Source organism: Choloepus didactylus, chromosome 20, assembly GCF_015220235.1.
Source record: "Choloepus didactylus isolate mChoDid1 chromosome 20, mChoDid1.pri, whole genome shotgun sequence".
NCBI classification, from domain to species: Eukaryota; Metazoa; Chordata; class Mammalia; order Pilosa; family Megalonychidae; genus Choloepus; species Choloepus didactylus.
The window spans coordinates 16,662,997-16,687,066 of record NC_051326.1 but is presented as its reverse complement, the minus strand read 5'-3'; the positions used below and the strand labels follow the sequence as shown (position 1 = coordinate 16,687,066).

Below are 24,070 nucleotides of genomic sequence, written 5' to 3'. Positions count from 1 at the left end.
GATTTCAATATCTTCAGTAATTCATAGATAGACAATATGCTAGGTCATAAAACAAGTCACAATAAATTTAAAAAGGTTGAGATCATACCTGTACGTTCTCTGACCACAAGGAATCCAATTAGAAATTAACAGAAAGAAATTGGGAAAATTCCCAAATATTTGGAAACTTAACAACATACTTCTAAAGAACTCATGTGTCAAAGAAAAAAAGTCACAATGAAAATTATAAAGTATCTTGAGCTTAATGAAAATGAAACCCTAACATCTCAAAATAATGAAAAACGAATAAAGCTTAGGGGCTTGCAGGACAATATCAAGCATGCAACATATCCTTAATGGGAGTCCAAGAAGGAGATTGAGAGGGAAGGTGAAAGGTAAGGGGGAGGGAGGAAGAGAGGAAAAGGGGAAGGAGGAAGGGACAGAGAAGGGGGTAGAAAGAATATTTAAAGAAATAATGATCAAAAACTTCCCAAAAAAGACAAGAATCCACAAATCCAAGAAGCTCAACCAACTCCAAGCAGGATAAACTTACAGAGATCCACTTTGAGAAACATTATATGTCTTTGTTGAAAAGCAAAGACAGAGAATCTTGAAAGCAGCAGGAAAGAAGTGACAAGAAAGAAGAAGATTAGCAGCTAATCTTCATCAGAAATCTTGGAAGCAGGAAGACAGGGGGATGACATATTTAAAGTGCCATAAGAAAAAATACTATCAACTAAGAATTCTATTTCCAGCAAAATTCTTCAAAGATGAAGGAGAAATTAAGACATTCCCAGATAAACAAAATCCGAGACAGTTTATCACTAGAAGACCTGCCCTATAAGAATGCTAAAGGGAACCCTTCAGGTTGAAATGAAATGACACTGGACAGTAAATCAAAATCAGATGAAGAAATAAAGATCACTGGAAAAGATAACTGTATAGATAAATACAAAAGCCAGTATTACCGTGTGTGCTGGTTTGAGTGTACTGTGTCCCCCAAATGCCATTATCTTTGTGGTTTTGTGTGGGGCAGGCATTTTGGTGCTGGTTGGATTTGCTTGGAGTGTGCCCCACCCAGCTGTCGGTGATAATTTTGATGAGATGTTCCCATGGAGGCGTGGCCCCACCCATTCGGGGTGGGCCTTGATCGGTGGAGCTACATAATTTTGATGAGATGTTCCCATGGAGGCGTGGCCCCACCCATTCGGGGTGGGCCTTGATCGGTGGAGCTACATAAATGAGCTGACTCGGGGGGGAGGAAGAGAGTGCAGCTGGGAGTGATGTTTTGAAGAGGAGCAAGCTTGCTAGAGAGGAACGTCCTGGGAGAAAGCCGTTTTGAGGCCGGAGCTTTGGAGCAGATGCCAGCTGCCTTCCTAGCTAACAGAGGTTTTCCGGAGGCCATTGGCCATCCTCCGGTGAGGGTACCCGATTGCTGATGTGTTGCCTTGGACGCTTTGTGGCCTTAAGACTGTAACTGTGTAGCGAAATAAATCCCCGTTTTATAAAAGCCAATCCATCTCTGGTGTTTTGCATTCTGCAGCATTAGCAAACTAGGACACTGTGTTTTGGGTTTGTAGCTCCTATTTTTGATTCCTATATGATATAATAGACAAATGCATAAAACGATAATTATAAATCTACGTGAATGGGCACACAATATAGAAAGATGTTATTTGTGATGACAACATAAAGGGGGTGGAAATGCAGCCATATAGAAGCAGTGTTTTTGCATGCTGTTGAGGCTAAGCTGGTATCAATTCAAACTAGATTGTTATAAATTTAGAATGTTAATTGTAATCACCAGAGTAGCCACTAATAAAACAACCAAAAAATATACAGAAAAGGAAATGAAGAGGGAATCAAAATGATAACACTAGAAAAAATCAAATGCAAGAGAAGACAGTATTGGAAGAGTTCAGGAACAACGAAGATATGAAACGCACAGAAAACAAACAGCAAAATAGCAAAAGTAGCAATAAGAAGCAAGTGCTTCCTTATCAGTAATCATTTTAAATGTATATGTTTTTACTTTAAATGTAAATAGATTAAATGCCACAAAAACACATAAGAGGGAAATTTATAGCTATAAATGCCTACATTAAAAACAAAGTTCTCAAATAATAACCTAGGTGCATAGCTTAAGGAGAGTAGACTAAACTGAAAGCAGCAAGAAGGAAATAATAAAAGATTAGCGGGAGAGAGAAGATGGTGGATTAGGAGAGACAGGGCAAAAAACACCTCTGTGAAAAACACTAGATAAAAGACAGAAAGTGCTCCAGAATACCAGTTCCAGCGTTGCACCAGCTGGACAAGTTCTGCTAAATCCACATGGACTGTGTACTTCGTGAAACCAAGAGTCTGCGCTCAGAAATCAGTGAGTGAGGCTGCTGGGGAACCAGCAGCCATGCCACAGTCTGGAGAAACTGGGGTTGGTGTTTGGAGATGGATTAGTTTAAAAACCCCAAAAGCAGCTGTGGATCCGGCAGCGAGAGCCACGCAGTTGAGCACTGTAGGAAGTGACTTCCATGCCCTGGGCACCTGCCTCAGTATCTGGAGTGGACGATCGCCTTTCGCACACCCGCAGCTAATTGTCCCAGAGCTAGGAAGGTGGAGGTCTGCGATTACCACGCTCCTTACAGCCATCTTTTCAGCGGGCTGGGAACACCCCTGCATGGCGCCATGGCCCAGAGCTATGCCGCACAGTTGAGTGCAGCAGGAAGTGCTTTCCACACCCCGACACCTGCCTCAGTAGCTGGCATGGATAGTAGCCTTTTGCACAACTGCAACTAACTGTCCTGGAGTTAGGAAGGTGGAGGTCCAATTAAGGGAGATATTAACAGGCCCCAACAGCCATCTTCTCAGTGGGCTGGGAACGCCCCTGCAAGGCGCCACAGCCCAGAGCTTCCCTTGGGGACTGTGCTTACCTGTGACGTTGTGCAAAATGGAACACTACCTAACTGATTTTATGAAGCTAACATCAATCTAATACCAAAACCAGGTAAAGATGCTACAAGAAAGGAAAACTACAGGCCAATCTCCCTAGTGAATACAGATGCAAAAATTCTCAACAAAATACTTGCAAATTGAATCCAAAGACACATTAAAAAAATCATACACCATGACCAAGTGGGGTTCATTCCAGGCATGCAAGGATGGTTCAACATAAGAAAATCAATCAATGTAATACAACACATTAACAAATCAAAAGGGAAAAATCAAATGATCATCTCAGTAGATGCTGAAAAAGTATTCAACAAAACCTAGCATCCTTTTTTGATAAAAACACTTCAAAAGGTAGGAATCAAAGGAGATTTCCTCAATATGATAAAGGGCATATATGAAAAACCCACAACCAGCATAGTACTCAATGGGAAGAGACTGAAAGCCTTCCCTCTAAGATCAGGAATGAGAAAGGGATGCCCACTGTCACCACTGCTATTCAACATTGTGCTAGAAATGTTAGCCCAAGCAATACGGCAAGACAAAGAAATAAAAGGCATCCAAATTAGAAAAGAAAAAGTAAAATTGTCATTATTTGCAGGTGATATGATCTTACATCCATAAACCCTGAGAAATCGATAACACTGCTACTTGAGCTAATAAAAAAAATTTAGCAAAGTAGCAGTACACAAGATTAATGCAATTAAGTCAGTAATGTTCCTATGCACTAGAAATGACCTAACTGAAGAGACACTCAAGAAAAAGATACCATTCTCAATAGCAGCTAAAAAACTCAAGTACCTAGGAATAAACGTAACCAAAGATGTAAAAGACCTATACATAGACAACTACATAACTTTACTAAAAGAAATAGAAGGGGACCAAAAAAGATGGAAAAATATTCCTTGTTCATGGATAGGAAGGCTAAATATCATTAAGATGTCAATTCTACCCAAACTCATCTAGAGAGTCAATGCAATCCCTATCAAAATTCCAACAACCTACTTTGCAGACTTGGAAAAGCTAGTTATCAAATTTATTTGGAAGGTGAAGATGCCTCAAATTGCTAAAAAAATTCTAAAAAAGAAAAATGAAGTGGGAGGACTTACACTCCCTGACTTTGAAGCTTGTTATAAAGCCACAGTAGTCAAAACAGCATGGTACTGGCCAAAGATAAACATATTGATCAATGGAATCAAATTGAGAATTCAGAGATAGACCCCCAGATCTACGGTCGACTGATCTTTGATAAGGCCTCCAAAACCACTGAACTGGGACATAACAGTCTTTCCAAGAAATGGGGCTGGGACAGCTGGTTATTCATATCTAAAAGAATGAAAGAGGACCCCTACCTCCCACCCTACACAAAAATTAACTCAAAATGGATTAAAGACCTCAGCATAAAAAGACAGTACCATAAAACTCCTAGAAGATAAAGTAGGGAAACATCTTCAAGAACTTGTATTAGAATCTGGTCACTTCCTGGACCTTACACCCAGTGCACAAACAACAAAAGAAAAAATAGATAAATGGGAATTCTTCAAACTTAAAAGCTTCTGGACCTCAAAGGAATTTGTCAAAAAGGTGAAGAGGCAGCCAACTCAATGGGAAAAAATATTTGGAAACCATGTATCTGACAAAAGACTGATATCTTACATATATAAAGAAATTCTACAACTCAACAACAATAGCACAGACAGCCCAATTATAAAATGGGGAAAAGATATGAGAAGACAGTTTTCTGAAGAGGAAATACAAATGGCCAAAAAACACATGAAAAAATGTTCAGCTTCACTAGCTATGAGGGAGATGCAAATTAAGACCACAACGAGATATCATCTCATACCAATTAGATTGGCTGCCATTAAACAAACAGGAAACTACAAATGCTGGAAAGGATGTGGAGAAATTGGAACTCTTATTCATTGTTGGTGGGACTGTATAATGATACGGCCACTCTGGAAGACAGTCTGGCAGTTCCTTAGAAAACTATATACAGAGTTACCCTTCAATACAGTAATTGCACTTCTTGGTATATACCCGGAAGACCTGAAAGCAGTGACACGAACAGATATCTGCAAGCCAATGTTCACAGCAGCAACATTCACAACTGCCAAGAGATGGAAACAACCCAAATGTCCTTCAACAGATGAGTGGATAAACACAGTATGGTATATACATATGATGGAATACTATGTAGCAGTAAGAAGGAACGATGTCGTGAAACATTTGACAACATGGATGAACCCTGAAGACATAATTCTGAGCAAAATAAGCCAGGCACAAAAAGAGAAATATTGTATGTTACCACTAATGTGAATACTGCAAAAATGTAAAATAAATGGTTTATATTGTAGAATATAGGAGACCTAGCGATAGACAGCAAATAGTGAAGGGGGAATGATAATCTAGTAAGAACAGATACGTTATCATAGGTAAACAATGTTCTGGGAATGCTCAGGAATGACTATGGTTTGTTAATTTCTGGGGGGTATGTAGCAACAAGTTCACAGAACTGGGTTATAGTCTTTATTTTCTTGGAGTAAAGTAGGAGCATGTTGGAAGCAATGTAGTTATTTTACATTGTTTTTTCTTATTCTTTTGTTTTGGTTTCATTTGAAATGTTGTCTTTTCATTGTTTGCTTTTGTTTAATTTTTTTATTTTTTGATAAAGTTAATTTAAAAAAAAAAAACAATGGAAAAAAATATGCAGGGCCCCCTTGAGGAGCTGGGGGAAAATGCAGAGGTGTTAGGCTTTCTCACCCGCATGGTTGCTGATGTTCTCACAAACACTGAGGACTGGAGGTTTGACGTGCGGAACCCTCTATCATGGGACTTGCCCTTATGAAGCTTGCTACTGCAAAAGAGGCTAGGCCTGCTTATAACTGTGCCTAGGAGTCTGCCCCTGAATACCTCTTTGTTGCTCAGATGTGGCCCCTTCGCTCTCTCTCTCTAGCTAAGCCAACTAGGCAGGTGAAATCACTGCCCTCCCGCCTACCTGGGATCTGACACCCAGGGGTGTAAATCTCCCTGGCAACGCAGGGTATGACTCCCGGGATGAATCTGGTCCCAACATCATCATGGGATTGAGAATATCTTGACCAAAAGGGGGATGTAAAATGAAACAAAATAAAGTTTCAGTGGCTGAGAGATTCCAAATGGAGTCGAGAGGTCATTCTGGTGGGCACTCTTATGCACCATATAGATAACCCTTTTTAGGTTTTTATGTATTGGAATAGATAGAAGTAAATACCTGAAACTATCAATCTGCAACCCAGTAGCCTTGACTCTTGAAGACGTATGTATAGCAATATAGCTTACAAGGTGTGACAATGTGATTGTGAAAGCCTCGTGGATCACACTCCTCTTTATCCAGTGTATGGACGGATGAGTAGAAAAATGGGGACAAAAAACTAAAGGAAAAATAGGGTGGGGTGGGGTGATGATGGGTGTTCATTTTTTACTCTTATTTTTTTAAATTCTTATTTTCACTTATTCTGGTACAAGGAAAATGTTCGAAAATAGATCGGGGTGATGAATGAACAACTATATGATGCTAATGTGAACAACTGATTGTACACTTTGGATGACTGTGTGGTATATGAATATATCTCAATAAAATTGAATTAAAAAAATTAGCATGAAAATAAAACAATAGAGAAAAATCAATGAAACCAAAAGTTGGTTCTTTGAAAAGTGCAACAAAATTGACAACCTTTGGCTAGACAGAGCAAGAAAAAAAAGAGAGGAGACTTGAAACCCTCAGGCCTTCAGGTCTCGGCTCAACCCCTCCCCTCTCCACGGTGCCTTCTCAACTGTTCCAGTTTACACCGATCTCACTCTGTGAACTCCAGTAGACCAACGACTCTAGCACTTACCACACTGAGTAAACTAAGGATTCTGTTCCTCTATCTTATGGCCATTTTTTCTACATCTACTTCTCATTTCTATCAGTGTACAGCTATGCTATTTTATTCCCTTCATTAAAAATAACGAAGGAGGAGGGGTGGTTTATAAAGGACACAAACAAATGAATAAATAAATCTCTCTCAACCAATTTCTCTGTCATATTACGTATTCATGATTGGTCTGTTTCTCTCATCTGGAATGTAAACCCCATAAAGGCAGGTAATTTTTCTGTTTGGTACACTGCTGTTCGTTAGCCTTTAGAACAATGCCTGCTATATTAAATATTTATAGAATACGTGACTAAATTAATGAATCCCTTTCTAGCCACTGCCCCATTTTTCAGTTTCCTTTCATATCCAAAATTCTAAAGAAAACTTGTCTACACATGCTGTCTCTGTTTTCACATCCTCATTCACTTTTTCTTTCTAAAGTAAGTTAAAAATGTTCATTCAGTCTTGAACCCACTCCCATCTGGTTTCAGCATCCACCACTCCACTGAGGGGAATTTTGTCAAGATCCCCAAGTCTCTTTTGAAACACTTTCCTGTCTCGGCTTTTGTGACAGCATATTCTTCCAATTTTCCTCAACTCCATTTGCTCCTTCTCAACTTCCTTCGCTAGTTTCTCCTCCTCTGTTGGACTTGCAGATGTTTAAGTTTCTCTGGGCTTGGTCCAGGCTGGAGACCAGCAGGTGGGGAGAGAGAAGTCAGGGTATTTATTCCCCCAACTCCCTCCCTGCAGGGTGACAGAGAGCAGCAGCTACGTTCCTCTACTAAAGACCTCCCCAGCTACGTTCCTCTACTAAAGACCTCCCCAGCAGACCCTCCTCTTGTCCTTGCAGGCCTAGAGGTGGCAATGACTCCCCACTTTTGGTTTTCCTTCCTACGCATGCCTTTGAACACAGTTCTTCCATTGAACTCAACCAAGTTACCTACATGATGTGCCATCTGTTTTCTGATGGGATCGTTACCTGGAATAAGATCCAAACTCTTTGCCTTGGTTTGGAAGAAATCACTAGTTGCCTACTAAACATCCATTCTCTCCTTCTCATTCAAGGTAATAGAACTCAAATTTTTAGTGGGCATTTGCTGCTCCAGCTAAAGAACTGTATTTACCAGCCCTTCCTAACTCACATGTTGTGACCATGTGAACTAAGTTCTGGAACAATGAGATATAGTCAGAGTGGTGAATGGGACTTCTCAGAAGGGAACCCTTCTTCCTTCTTTCTTTATTCTGCTGCTTGGATTATAGATGTGATGGCTGGAGCTCCAACAGCTCTCTGGAACTGTGAGCAAGAAGGCCACACCCCAAGGATGGTAGTGTGTAAAGCTGGAAAGAACTTGGGTCCAGGATGATCCTGGATATGTCATTCCAGCCCTGGACTGCTTACATTTGGGCTTCCCATACATTAGAGCGAAATGAATGAATGTTTTGCTTAAACCATTATTTTTCATGTGTCTATTACTACTTAATCCTAATCCTAACTGACAGACAACCTGTGAGGTACTACCTGATCCCCCTGGCTATCCTCCTAACCTCATCTTGTATGACTCCCCCTTGCCCACTGCACTCTACCCACACTGGTCCATGCAGAGCTCTTTCCTTATACCTTTTGCACAAGCTGATTCTTTTCTCTGTAATCACCTCCCCTGGCTCTCTGAATGGCTGCTCATTAAGATCTTAGCTGAAATGTCACCTCCTATGAAAGGACTTCCTTGGGCTTCCTAAAGACATCCCCCTCTTAGTGCCCATCACAGCCCTCTGCTTTGTTCCATCATGGTATTTGTCACTATCTGAAATGTACATATTTGTGATTTTACTTCCTTATCATTTGCCTATCTCATTAGATTCCCAGTAAGGGGGATGGGGTGGGGGGGGGGGGGTGTCAGTTTCTCTCTCTGTTTTTCTCTCTGTCTAATACATATATTACTTTATATACACATATGGTAGGTAAGTTTGTGGAATATTTGCATACCACTGTACTTTACTTTTATCTGATCTTTTGTCTCATCAATTAGACTAGGGGTTGGCAAAGTTTTTCTCTAAAGGGTCAGATAGCAAATATTTTAGGTTTTGCAGGACTTTTACCATCTCTGTTGCATATTTTTCTTTCTTTTCTTATTATTTGCTTTTAACAACCCTTTAAAAATGTAAAAACTATTAACTCCAGGGCTGTGGGCAGGATTTGGTCCATGGGCTATAGTTTGCAAACCCTTGTGCTAGACCATAAATGTCTTACTGTCAAGCCTGAGTTACTTAGTTTTAGTAGGACCGCAGTAGTAGATATAAAAGTGGTGTCTGGGGCCCACTCACTGCGAACCAGTGTTAGTCTCCATGTGTTCAACATGACTAACCTCACGCATCACACAGAAAAAACCCATCCATCAGTTGTGGTCATGGTGGCATATGTACTCCACCTACATAAATAATTGGCACCGCAGCCCTGAGATAAGAAATCCCATAATAGAGGAGCTTTTCCCCATTGTCCCTGATAGAGAAGCTTTTTCCCCCTAGTCAAGCGTCCTATAAGACAAGATGCAAGTTTGTAACAAGTAGGTGACAAGCTTGTAAAACATTTGTGTGATGAGTCATTTTAGGTTGTAAGGCAAATAAAGGTTGGAGATTTCTAGACTTCCTTAAAGGAAGAGGATAAAAAAACCAGGGGCGGGTCAACTTGGTTGTTCATGCCATTCCAGCAGATACCTGAGCACTTGATTGCACAGCCAACTTTTTTCATGCTACCTGTCCAGGTCTCATCTCTTTTTGTCTCCTCTTCGATGGTTACTGAGACATTCCTGGTGCCAGCTCAAATCTCCTGATTCATCCTTTTACCTTTCTTCATCTCACTGAGGATGAACTGCAATTCATGGTCTCATTGATTTCCCCATCAACTGGGGTGGAAGACATCTGGTCTGCAATTGAGCTCAGCTTCTTGTCGACCAGAGCTCAGATTTCCTTGTGCTTTTTGGCTTTGTTGGCAGCTACTCCGAGAACGCTACAATCCAGGACCACAATTTCAAGGCCCAGGCCCACTGGTGTGGCAATGAAGGTGGACAGGTGCCCCACTCTACCAACGCCCATCCCTAAGCTGGCTGTGACTAGAGCCCCAACAGTGGCATCTACAATACTGATGCCACAGTGGTGTTTTTTGTACAGGGTGGCCTGCACCTCTTGCTCAGTCTCTAGCATTTGAGTTGGCATATATGTTGCAGCCAGTAGGAATGACCTGTCAGGGTGGGCTGAGTGGAGGCCTCAGGGGACAATGTGGGATGCAATGGGTTGCTTCATCTCATATGACTGGTATGCAACCCTACATGAAAAGTTCAACGGGAAACCCCTGATGGGGAAAGAAGAGGTGCGAGCAAGAGATGAGTTTGGATGTTCTGTTCTTAGGGTGTAAGGGGGGCAGAGTGTGTATTTTTCCTAACAAGAATGCCACAACTAGGAACCTGCCATGTGCATGGGTCACTTGATTTTGCTTAAATCTCTAAGGAACTAGCAGGTGCTCCAATTATTCCAGCTAGAATGATGAGGGCTGACCCCTGCTAGTGCACCTCATTGGAGCCTATTGCTGCCTCCAGTGATTGGCATCACTAGGGTCTGGGTGGTTGGAAAGATGCTGTTGCTGCTGGGACTGATGGCCTTTGTGAGACCACCTATATCATTATAATCAAGGCAGAGACCCACAGTGCTGATGCAGGGCTCTAGGGATTCCTCTGCAGTACAACTGGGACCTGGACAATCAGACTGGACATGTCAAGTGCACTCCTAGCTCCTGCCATATAGGCCCACATAGAGACCAAGTGGGGTCTTCGGAAGCCGAAAGTTGATGAGAGGCTACCCAGACTTCCACATAGTCTTGGTGACTGTGTCCTGGGCTGCTGTGGGGTTTGCTGTCCGTATGATCTTGTAGCCCCCACCCCAGCTGATGATCTCCATGGGAACTGCAGTATCACTGAGTAGCAATGTGTTGTTTTCAGTTTGGGCTACCGTGGCCTAAGAACAGGCATCCACGTAGACCTTGGTGGCTGTGTCATAGTCTGTGGCAGGGTCTGCCACATTTGTGACTCAGTTGTTGCCCGTGTTGAAGGTCCCAGTCATACTATTAATGGCCTTTGGAACTCACGAGTGTAGAAGTAGATCTTTTTGGTATAGTCAGAGATATTGTTATTGTCCTCACAGCAGGCATCAGGTCCATACATGCTCATTTTCCAATTACCTCGGGTTCCACAGACATTGGAAGACTGTGATTGTCAAGAAGTTTTCCATTATCGTCTCTAATAATAACCTCTAACTTGCTCACTGTACCGTCCTGGAGGCATCTGAATGCAGGGCGCTTGACTAGAACTGTGTCTGAGTTGCTGAGCAAATGGCACCCAAGCCCAATTTCTGCCAGAGCTGTGGAGGGGGCCCATTTGCAATACTAGCTGCGGTGTTTATCTGATTGAGGTGCACATTAAGGGTTTTTGAGGCCGTGAAGTTCACAGGGTGGTTGCCCTCATAAATTCCTTCATCGAGCTATTGCCCTCCTGCCCTATCATTAAGCCTGAGTAGGGTGAGCAGCCCCTCTGAGAGCCTGACTTCCTGGTCAGCCAGGATGGTAAGCGTTACCAGACCAGTGACCTTACTTACGCTCCGGCAAGACTGATCTCCAAGTCTGCATGAAGCTCAAAAGACCCGAGGAAAAGTTAGGGGTATGCTCGATGCCATGAGTCCATCTCCTGTGGCCCAATACTACTAGCCCACTGGGCAGGTAACAAGGTGGGGACCAACTTGCAGACTGCCTGCCTGCCTGTCACTGGCTGGGTGGAGGCCCACTGCCTCTCTTCCTCGAACACTTATCAGTGTGTAAAACACAGTTGCGATTATGGATACATGAGCCTTTAGTTTTAATGGGGATGCAAAATACCAGATGTACTGGAAGTCACACAATTAACCCAGCCCAGCATTCAGATTCAAGCAGGGACTGTGTGGGGGCTTTCAAAACCCAGGTCCCCAACATGTTTCAAAAGTACTGGCTACCTAATGTTGCATCTGACCAGCAGATGCAGGCATTAAACAGCCAGCCAGTGCAGTTCTGGCAGAACCAAGTCAATTTCGGCATATGTGTTCAAAGAGAGGCTGTGGCGTATCAGCAGAGGGCCATCTTGCTACTGCCAATCCTTTGATGTGGGCCCTGTATTTTACCACATACACTGCCAGGTTTTTAGTCTCTTGGTAGAAATATGGATCCTGCTACACATGGATCAGGCCTGGTGGCCTTCAACAACCCACATGATCAGAGGGCATGAGTGAATCTGTGGCAAGTATGGAGTGTCCCCACATACTGACTGGCATGTTAAGGGCCAAAACCAAGGTCTGGGGCAGGTGTATAACTACTGGACCAACAATGGATATCATTCTCCTTGTGGGAGATGGGGGTTACAACATAGCATGCATATCTTTCACAAAAGAGACAACAAACGAGGTCTTACATGTAGACATCATCAAGCTAGATTCTTTGAAGGCAGATAGTGCCTGGAGTACCTTTGTCCTTGATAAAGCATAAGGATTCATGCAGCCATGGGTTGCACAGCTAAATCAAAGTGTCAGGATCTATGTGCAGGTGTTCCTGGGGCCACAAGCTCAGACAAGAACAAACATTCTTGGGGACAGAACAGCATTTAACATCCAGAAGCAGTTCTTGGCCAATGTGGAAGAGGCCATCTTCTCCATGTGGACCTCTCTTGGGCGATCAAGCACTATCAAGCTGTAAGTATGCTGGCTCCAAGGTGGACTCTGTCTTTGAGATTGGCCTTTATGTGGCTCCAAGCAACATGCTGCTACATATTGGCTAGGTGGCAAGAGCACTTCTAAGGCCAGTGTGGCAAGAGCACTTCTAAGGGCCTTCAGGTGATTTTTCAGCCACTCCTTGAGGGAGCCCCCTTATGTGACAGTGTTGGAGGAGGAGAGAGTGGAGGAGTTACCCTGTCAGCACCAAGGTCGCGACGGTCATTCCAATCACTGTGAGGACAGATGCAGTCATGATTCCCTGCTCCTGAAAGAGGGTGCAGATGTGCTTGGCAAGCCTCACGTCCTCATTGAGGATCTGGTCCCTCATTAAGGATCTGGCCTGTCAGATTCAGTTAGCCTGAGAGCAGAGAGCCACTGAGGAAGCTCCTCCCGGCAGATGGCTTGCTCCTCTTCTAGGTTGCATAAGCGCTGTGATATGGAATCTGGTGAACTCATCCATCTCTTCTGACTCGCAGCTTCCTCTTTTTTCAAGGTGATGTGCTCACCCAGCTTGGAAAATTTTGGCCAGGGTGTTGGTCAGCTCACCTGCATTGCTGTATCTAGCCCCCTGAGCTCTGGAGATTTATAGAGGGTCATCCATGGTTCTGAGAATCTTAACAATACTGGTACCTGCCAATGTCAATCTGGTCTCCAATTCTTGAACTGCATCTGAAGCTTCAGCTGTGCCCTGTCCCAAGTCCTGCAGTTCAGTGCTCTCTGCCGCAGCAGCCTTCCACCCACCTTAGTGTTAGTTTCCTGGAGAGATGTAGTTAACTTAGGTGGCAGCTGTTTATCCCAGTCTTTGTTCCAATTGGTGAATCCTAGCTTCATGTGGATGACATTCACCTGGTAATGAGCAGCAATTGTTCATAGCATGAGGGGTTTGCTGGGACAGAGATTTATGAGATTCATTCCAGGGAAGACCCTCAACCACAGTCGCTAGGTGTCATCAAGCTCAAATCTTCAACAACTTGGGTGGCAGCTGGCTATCTTCTGTCAAAGTATCATAGCCCTCTTTTGCCAAGGCATTGTAACGGTCACTGACGGTCGACTGTATCAGCTCTTATAATGCTGTTGTGGTTCTAGCAGTGGCATCAATAGAAGGCTCTACCATGGGGCCGTCAGTGCCTATCACAAGGACAGCTGTGCCAGTGAGGTTAGTTTCTTCTTCAGCTGAGTTGGTGTCAAGCCTCTCTGTGGACTTCCTGAATTCATTTAACTCAAAGTGTGCCATTATGCCTTTGAGTTTTGAAGAATCAGTGGTCAGTTCGATTTAGCATACATACCATGGCTTCCAGTCAATATGGTCACAAGCTTAACCCACATTGCTGCCTCTAGGAACCCTGGGTACAATCGATCAGAACCAGCCACTTCTGGTCTGGTTCCCCAACCTCAGTGCCTATGATGTCATTATCCCTGGGATTGCCTGCCTGAAATTCACAATCACTCTGCACTTAACTGATGCCAACAGAATGGTGGTTCAGGACCTTGGCTGGGCTGTGGTGGTGAAGACAACAATTAAGACCAGCAGTAATGAGGTCAGGAGTGGCCATGACTTGGATTTCTCCTACTGCTGTAGTGACCTTTTGGAAACCTCTGAGGAGAGGGCTAATGGCCACTATCAGGGGATTGACACCTCAATGGGCAAAAACATCACAAACCTCTGAGTCATAGCTGGAGATGTTACAACAAACAATGTGAGAGACAATGCAATTTCTGGCACCTTTGGGAACCGCTTCTCCATACTGCTCAATTTTGAGTTGCTGCAGAACCACACGCCCTTCTACCAGAGTACCCTCAGTGCTCCAGCATGAGCTAACTTGCAATAACAAAGGTTGAGTGATGTCCCTGATGACATAAATGTCAGATACACCATTGACAACATCAGTCTGGAGTATGATTATGGTCACCCAGCTGGAGCTGGCCCTAATGATTTGCCACTGGTATGCAGGACACCTTGCTGTCCTGTACAATAGGGTCTTGAGGCACCATAAAATTTCAGTCAACAAAAGTGACACTCTGTAGAGCATCAGTGTAAACATGCCCGCTTGCAGCATGAAGGGAATGCCGATGCTGTTCGAGGTCTCTGCTGCAGCCTTTGCTTGGGATATAGAGGCCTTCTACAACCCAAGGGCAAGGTGAGCATTGAAGGAGCTCCCAGTTAGCTGTATTCTCAGGGTATGCACACCAACCTGCACTGGGAGAGATCAAAAAGTTCTTTGCAGCTTCTCCCAGCAGCAAAAGACATCCCAAGGTGGCAACAGTTGCAAAAGACCCAGCCCTGGCAGATTTCTCCCTGTGTCAGCTCCTCTCCAGCAAGTATGCCTATGGCTCGACCTCAGGACAATTGAAGATGACCAGCTCTGTGGCAGCAGCCAGTGCACTGGATAAACTTCAGAGGGTGTCACCCCTGGATCACAAAAACTGCAGAGAATGGCACTGCTTTGAACATCTACCTGTACATCATTATGGATGACCAGCTAAACATTGAAAATGGCCACTTGATCAGCACACTCTATTCTTGTGCACACTATTGATTCCCAAAGACCCACACTCAGCTATTATCTGTGGCCAGACTGGCTGTGGAAAAACAGTATTCCTTTTTGACTTACTGAGGCATCATCAAACATTGTGATCCTTTGGCCCATATGTGACATAAAACCTACCAAATGCACCATAGATACAGGCTGACCCTGAGGTCTACCTAGACAACCTGAGCAAGTGCTGAATGTTTATTTCCAAGCCTTGTATGGTTGCTTTGCTGGTGAACCCACTCTGTATGGTGATTGATCACTGCTCAGTTATAAAGCCCCTTACAAAAAATACCAAAAAGGACATGCTGTCAGAGTTGGCCTTCTTTGGTCGCCATGTATAGCAAAGCTTTTAGGTCTTAATGCAATAGCACAACTCAGTCTTGAAGGACTTGTGCAAATAGGCATGTGAGTAGCCCTCTTTCACTGCAAGGACTGCCTTTCGAGGACTGCCTTCAAGAGAAGGACATGGTTCTCTCATGGGAAGAATGGGCCACAGTTCCCCAGCTGCTGGCTGAGACAAAGCTTAGCAAGCTACTGTTGAAGAGTGATCAGCCCACTGCATATATGGTGCTGAAATATGTGGGATGTACTCTTACTAATCAAACAGATTCTACTTCTGGGTCTCCTCACACGTAGGGGCTGTAAGTATCTTAGACTTAGATGGTGGATGGCTTTGGTTGCCAACAAAGTGACAATACTTGACTGCACAAATTCAGAAACAGAATGTAATGAGCCCATCAAAATGATGTTAGTGGAAACCATGGATGACATGGGACCACATGAACAGAGCAATCAAGGACTGCCTAGATTGGACAGGAAATAGCAAAGTCCAAGGTGACAGAGCCAGTAGTAGATGCCAGTACAGGACACAAATGAGAGGCTAGCTGTGCTGGTCACTGGTGGGTAACCAGGCAGTATCTGGGAAATCCCCTTACCACTGGCTAGGTCAACTTCATCACTATGAAAAGCAACTTGGTGCAGTCTGACCAAGACTCTAGGGCAAGCCACACTGCAGCTGTATTCAGTAGTTGCTGGCACGGTTCTGCTGATACCCTCAGAAAATCAACCAAAGTTGGCTGCTGACCTTGAGGCTGACCCATTTGTCAGGCATGCATTGAGTAGTGCCACAGGTAACCTGTACCACCAATATGGTGTGTATACTGCTTCACATACAGTAGCCTTGACCACCACTAAGTATTGTCAGTTTTGACAAGCTTGCACACACAGAACCCAAGACAAACAGATCAAGGATGTGGGAAGAGATCCAGGAGATGGCAAGTGTGACTGCTCCACTGCAAGAGGTAGAGACACTGACTACTAAAGATGCCGCCCCAAAAGACCCTAAAAAAGTGGCTGCAGGGAAAGACAGGGCCACTACCAGAAAGAGCAAGCAGGAAAAACTTCTAGCCAAACTTTGGGAGGCAAAAGTAACTATTTTGTGCCTATCAGCTTTGCAAAAGAAACCATGGACTCTCTCCCTACCCCTTGAGACCCCATGTAGCCACAGAAGATAAACAGAATATCAGCTGGCTGTCTGACTCAACAGAGTGAGCCACATCATGAGTGTCAGTGGACTGGACCCCTTGGATCACTGGGGGTCTTGGGTTGACAGGTGGCAATACAGTCTTATAAAACTGACCCCACACCACACCCACGGCTAAACAGCCTACTACCACTGAGCAACTGAAGCCATTTCCTAACCCTATATGGAAGAATCTTTCTACATGCAGCGAGTACTGTTGTGGCAAGTAATGAAACGTATCTTCTCCAAGTACTGATGAAAAAATGCTAGTTAATGCGCTATACCTTGGCACCATTTACTCTGGCCTGGTGATGGGCTACAGATGGTCATTGATGGCCAGTCTCCAAGTTCAACTTCACTTCCTATGTTGTAGGCATGGTGATTGTTGATGTGACCCTGGCCATAGCAATGAAGGACAGGCTCATTTGACAAGGCATCATACCTGTAGGTATCATGAAGTAAAATGGCCTCAATTCGCATCCCAATCAAGATGGCATAATAAGACATTTCAGAACTCTATTTCCCCAACAGGAACTCTAAACAATCAGCAAGAACAGGTAGAAACTTTCTCCGAGCTCCAGAAAACAGTTAAAGGACTGCAGTAACAGTTATCTTTGTAACTGTCCTCTAAGTTTGAAAGGATTTCAAAATAAAAAGTTAAAAAAAAAAAAAGCCTCAATTTCACTGCTTGTTGGGGGCTTTTGTGAATGCCCTAGCATTCAGTAGAAAGAACTACCTCTTCTCAGTACTGCACAGCTCAGAGGCCGACAGAGTGTGAGTACCATGATAAAGCTGTGGAACAATTACAAGCTGAACGGGCCAAATGGTCTTAAAAACAAACCAAGTGCCTTAATTGGATTAATGAGGAGCTCTGTCAACAAGGCCACACCATGCAAACTTTCCAAGACATCACATCACAATCATGAGTAGGTCCTGGTCAAGGGCAAAACACTTGATCCTCTTGGCCGTGTATCTCAGATTTCAGATGCCGTCAGATGGTGAAAAGAACGGAGAGATGGCCTTCACAGTTGTGGGGATGGCCACGATGGGCCATTTCACCTGCAAACTCACCAAGTAATCTGAAAAAACTGTGTTTCATCTGTGCACTGCAGTTTTGGGCTACAATGCCAACACAACCTGAGTAGTGAGGTTCAAGTTTTTGCTGCTTTGGCATTTTTTGTGCACATGTATAGATACAATGCAAACATCAAACATTAGAATTCCCAAAGAACTTTACTGTGTGATGTTGGAAGATGGCCAATACATCAAGAAACAAATAAACAAACAAAAAACAACAACAAAAAAGCCAACTCTGGCCTGCTGGCACAGAAAATGAGGGTATGGACCAAAGATGGCTTGAACAACCAGGATTTCAAGATGACCTTCCCGTTGCCAGCAACATCTTGTTGGGACCAACTAACTACGAGGTGTGTGCTCAGTTTCCAGTTGAAGTGTTGGCTGCCTGTTGGGACTCACTGGTGTGCTGGAATGATCTTTCATGATGATGGAGAGTAAGCCAGCTCAGATAACTACAGTTCCAAGGGTTACCAGCACAGAATAGCTACAGTTAAGAAGCTGGCCATACAGGCAAAGTCTCAGAGCAAGTTGCCTGTGATTGGCTGAAATGTCAGGCTGTGTGGTACATCTACCTGCCACCAACAAGCTATATTCTATGCCCCATGTTTGATGAATATCACCCAAGTGCAGTCTACCAAGTGGACTTACGATACTTGCCACTTGATTGCATTGGTCACAAAACCTATATGTATGCCTTACCTGTGGTTTATGTAGGCAGCAGTTCTAATTCAAAAGATTCAGCTGACGTAGCTGTAGCATTAAGCCACGTCTAAAAGCATGGCCCACTGATGAGGCTTCAGCTTTTACAGCCCAAGCTGGGTGTGAGTTCCTGGGCATCATCTAGAGTTTCTGGCCAAGCATAACATGCACATGCATTGCAGCTAAGTTGGAAAGCCCTGCAAGCAGGATATCATTGAGCAGTTTAACTGAACACTAAGTGGCTGTTTGGGACACAGTATGCCCAGGACCCACTTTTAACAGTGACGGGTCTTCAGAGTGGGTGTATGTGCTATCATCAGTGGTCACCATGCTGAATGATGATCTGATGTGTTTGATGGGCCAAAAACTGGATGATACTATCAAGGCTGAGAAGGTTTTGCACAGAAGCCTTTTCTGCCTAGATGAACCTTTAATCTTTTCTCCAGTCGGATCTTGGTCTTTTTCAGTAGAGCAATCCAAAACATTTCACACAGGCTGATGTAGCATGTGGGCCCAGGTCATAGTGCCACTGTGCCAGGCTGCAAAACATCTCAAAGACAGCAGTAAGCAGCAGGACAGTGGGATGCAAGCATCTTGAGTCAAAGACTTCCCGTACTTACTGAGCATGCTTATAGTTGTTCTCATGGATGTCACTGCACAATAGCATGCTGTAGAAAGCCTTTCTGGGTGGCAGTTGTGCCTTGCCAAATCTCTTGAAGCTACTGACTGAACTCAAAGGATAGATGCTCTGGCAGCACCACAGCTTGAACTTCATCTCGCTGCTATGGGTGGTAGTGACCTTGAGGTCATCTAGCCATGGACACATCAAGCTTGTCCGTGAATCATCCAGGAATGGCAGGCTATTGAACTGCAGCTGGCTGGCACCAATTCTCCTTGTTGCTGGGTAAGCATGATGTCTTCTTGCCTTCAGTGGACTCCGTGGAGCCAAGTGCCTGCATGATTAGGTGCACATCACAGCCTCTGAGGTTGTGAAATATGACTGGCATCTTCATCCTGTCTGGACACATCTGCAACTTGAGGTTACATGCATTGTGGGCTGCTCTGCAATATTTGTTTGTGATGCAACATGACCTTCATCTCGCTCTTTGTCTTCTACTAGGGCTCCACCACAGATGTGGTACTTCATAGATTAGGCAAAGCTGCTCCTATGATTATCATCCATCTGCATATGAATTTTATGGTGGAGCTGCTGGCAGATATTGGCTAACTTCACTTGAAGGCATCGCAAGAACCCTTCCACGGTGTTTTCTCCACAGTAGAGCCCAAACTCACTGGCATGGCTGTCGCAGTGCACTGCCACACAACAAGCCACAAGGCTTCTGTTCTGCAGTAAACCTCATGTGGCTCTGGTCTGGGTTCATGGATGTGCCCTTGACTGGAGGTTTTAATGCTTTAAGTTGGTACGGTTCTGGAATTTGAGGGTGTTTTTACCCTCTTCTGGCATCAATATGCATTGCACCTTTCCCCATATCTCCTGGCAATCCTTGACATGGGTACCTAGGAGTCCCTCTTTGGAGAAGCTGTGCAGGCAACAATGACATGTATATTTAAGTTCATTGTGCTTGCGGTTATTATGTCTCACTAGTGGACCTAAGTCCTCTATCCAGACATGATGATGTGCAGCCTCTCTATCTATGAGCCCAGGGTTGGGTGTGGGACTTTGTTCTAGCTGAAGATGTTCATGGCAATACTTAAGTTCTGACTCGAACCTGTCAATGTCAGTAACCTTAACTGGGAAGCATATTCCCTTGAACATCAACTCACCCACGTGGGCCTTAGAAGTGACCATACGGGCAGCTGGGTACAGAGCTGACAGCACAGCCCACTGAAAGCACCTGTCATCACTATTCTTCACATTTATGACTATGCACAGCAGAAGGTACTTCTGCATTGGGAAGTAATTGTGGGTATGGCATGGCCAACACTGGACTGAGGCTGCATCCAATGCCTCAATCCTCTTGGGCCTCCAGCCAGACCCTTCATTGGTAACTCCTCCAGGTACCTCAACATCTACACCTTTGCTGAATGGACATCTTGAACGTGCCCATGCTGAGGACTGGAGCTGCCTCTGAGCGCAAGCAGGCCCTCACTGGTCACATCAGACTCCATATCTGTGTTGCAAACTTGGTTAAGTGTTATGGTTAGTTTCTTGAGTTGTGCCATGAGGACCATTGTAAACTTTATGCCACTGTGGCAGACTAAGGCCTCTTCCAGCTGAACCACAGTGGTGGGCAGGGGTCATCTCACTGAGAAATGTTAGTGTATCTCCCTCCAGTCCATGTCACTGCGGCATACCTGTGTGATAATCATTAAATGTGCCTCTTTCCTCAAGCAAGACGTAATGAGGTAGCTCAAGCTGACCCTGCTAACAGGGAGGGTCCCACTTCTCCCAGTCCCTTGGAAGGATCTCATCCATGGTATCCCAGTGCCTAGGCAGTGCTGGAACCGGCCTCTCACGTGGCTGACGCAGAGCTGGTACTGGCCTCTGGTGTCACGGAGCTGGGATGGATAGGCAGCTCTCACGGGCAGGAGGTGGCACCCAAAGTGTGTCACTGAGTATGGCGTCATCACTCACACCCCAGGAGTATAGCTGCAGAACATACATTTTAACACTTGGTGATGCCATGTTCTCGAGTATATAACCCAGGCAAGGTATCTCAGTCACATGTGGGGTCACCTGCAGCTCATCAGGGATGCACCTGTATTGCTTTGGTTCCCATTTCTCAGTGTCCTGAAGCTTTCGTGAGACTCTCCTGTATGACCTTGCTGCTGACTGAATGTCATCCACACCCCAATCAGGATTGATGGTGCCTCTTCTAAACAGGGCATGATGCTGGGCTCAGCACTCATGAGTGCAGCTCTTGTTGTATCTCGTTGTCCACTCTGCCATCAGCCAGGAGCATTTGTTCCTAGTGATAAAGATTTTTTTCTGTGCTGGGATTCTCAGCTGATATATTACCTGCCAGAACTCATGTATCCTAGACTAGAAAGTATCTAAATGAACTGTCTGCACACTTGAATGCCACCATCAGTTTAGCTGCTGTCTATGTATGTCACCAAAGAGAGGTTCCCCAGGCCTTCTAGAGAGCATCCACACAGCGGCACGGGCATGTAAATTCCTTGTTAATATGGTGTTGCAAGTGCACAAATGTGTTACAAGCTTGTCGCAAACGTGTAACATACTTGTGACCTGCCTTACAGGAGGTACAACGAGGGAAAAAAACTCCTCTATTGTGAATTCTCTTTTCTTAGGCTACGGTGCCAATTATTTACATATGTGAGGACAACCATGATTGACAGGTCTGTCTTACGGGCACTATGTGTGAGGCAAGTCCTGGTGAACACACAGAAACCAACATTGGCTCACCAAACACCCCTTTTGTGTCTATTTCAGTAAACTCCGTTAAATTGAGTTGATGGGAGTGTGGAGGTGGGGCAGAGAAGAGAAAATAAGAAAAGGAGCAGCAAAAATGGTTGAATTTGGTCTACTAGGCATTTTACCAGGGAGACATGGCCTCTGGTCCAGGCTGGGAGACTCAAAGGGTCATTTACCAAGGATTTACAGCTAATGGGAAAAGACAGATGCTCCCATAGTCAGATTCTCTCCACGTTGCCTCGGAAGTGACGGACCTCAGTTATACTCCCTCCCAAGCAGCAACCCTGCTCCCTTTGGCAGCTGCCTCCTCGTGAGCCTACTTACAGTGCAGCTGACTGGGACCCATGAAAAAGAATCAGCCTTTTCCCCAGAGGCTGCTTTTGTGCTGTGTTGCTGTGCCTCGTTATCTAGTTCTCTTGCCACCACAGCTGGCTTAAACATCCACCTCCAGAGGCAAAAACAACTTGGCACATGTGGATTTACCTACACAACCACTATGAATAATTCTAGATAATTACCAGGAAACCTTCCATAAAACAGTTTCTAGATGGGAGCCCTGGTCCTGCTGGAGTTCCAAGTCTTGAGACATGCTGGTAATAGATGAAGGAAGGAAGGAAGAGATGGATGGAAAATCTCCATGGCCAGAATCATGGCCACAGTCAGGCCCCATTCCTGGAACCAGCGTAATGGGAGATACTGCATATCTCCTGAGAGACTCATTTTCCTGAGAGAATTCTTGCTTCCGCACACTCACAAAGCCTGAGGCCAGAGCCGTCTGCCTCAAGAGAGGAGGGCCTCTTTCCCCAGCATCCTGAATGCCCAGAATTATTGCCAGCACCTGCCCTATTCACTCAGACTCAACTTCCTGAGTCTGGGGAGAGCAGAGAGGGACGGGAAAGCAGAGATTCTATTTGGTGGCCTGTTTGGTTGTCAGCCTTTACCAAGTAGTGGAACCTCCCACAGAAAGATGGTTCCATCTCCAGATATTTCCCTCCTCTTTTTTCACATTCTTGAGATCTCAGAACAATTTACTGCAAGGTCCTTTGTTGAGTCTCTGCCACACCATACTCACCTCCCATCTTCACAGAAAGAAAAAAGGGAACAAGTAGTCCTTTGAGTGTTATAACCAAGCAAGCAGCTGCTTTCAAAGGAAGGTGTCAGATGCTTAACTGCAAGACTGAATAAAACATGGGATCTAACCAAGTTTCACCCTGATGTAGCAAGTCCTACATTTTAGATAAGAAAGAAGCAAAAGGATGGAAATAATTAATTAAAATATAGGCTGTAAATTAGTTGATGGAGCAGGAAGAAGCACTAAAGCCTCTTGATTCCCAGACTAGGTCTTATCCACCAGAAGAGCCAAGACCCTGGGCAGCGACACTAAGAGCCAAGGAGAGAAAAGGAATAAAAGCCTGAAGAAACACTTTGGAAAAAGTAAAGTAAATAAATCCCAAGGCCCCTTGTAGCTGTGCCTGGGAGGTCTATGTTTCTGAAGAAGGTAATTCAAAATGAAGTGAAAATATGACTTTGGGATTCAATTTTGCATGTTTGACTTGGAAAAGCTAAGATAGGAAGGTGGTGAATAAGCTGTGAGAAACATTGGACACATGGTACCATGGAGAAAATATTCTATGGGGAACAGATCTTAAAAAGCAACAAGAATTACTATGACATGGAATGCACTGAAGAGCATCAGCAGGCGCTGTCTGCGAGGTGAATGCTCTTTTGTCCTGCTCTGGTAGGGAGGACAATCATGCCAGGCAACTGTCCGGGGTCATAAGAAAAAAACCACGGATGCAAAAAGGATTGGGGGTCGGTTATCAGACTAGAAACAGAAACACTGAGTTCAAGGCAGGGAGGTGAAGTGGATGTGGTGAATAGGAAGTGAGACCTTATGAAGGAGCTAAGACTCAGAATGCAAAGCCAAAGCAGAGGCACATGAGGTCAGAATCAAAAGTGGTGGCTGGAAGCATCGGGATGAAGCTTAGATTAGTAGGGACATGGAAGATCGCGAGCAAAGGAGCCAGGAGGCCTTATCGTGAGGCTTTCTCTTCCACTGGCCCCGGCTCCCAGGTTCAGCCATATGCCTGTGTCTCAAGGGCTCTGACAACCAGAGCCCCAGTATACAAATGAGGACACCTAAGAAGAGGGAGGTTTGCCCTAGTGATTTGAACAAGGTCACAGAATTACTCAGAGGCACACACAGATTAAAATCTTTACCTCTCCAACCCTGTTTATC

The 24,070-nt window shown here is 44.6% G+C and overlaps 1 protein-coding gene across 3 annotated transcripts in view; it reads right to left on the bottom strand.

Moving 5' to 3' along the window:
- BABAM2 (BRISC and BRCA1 A complex member 2) overlaps window positions 1–24,070 on the bottom strand; it is a 514,378-nt gene that overhangs the window by 77,020 nt on the left and 413,288 nt on the right. The window lies entirely within an intron of this gene.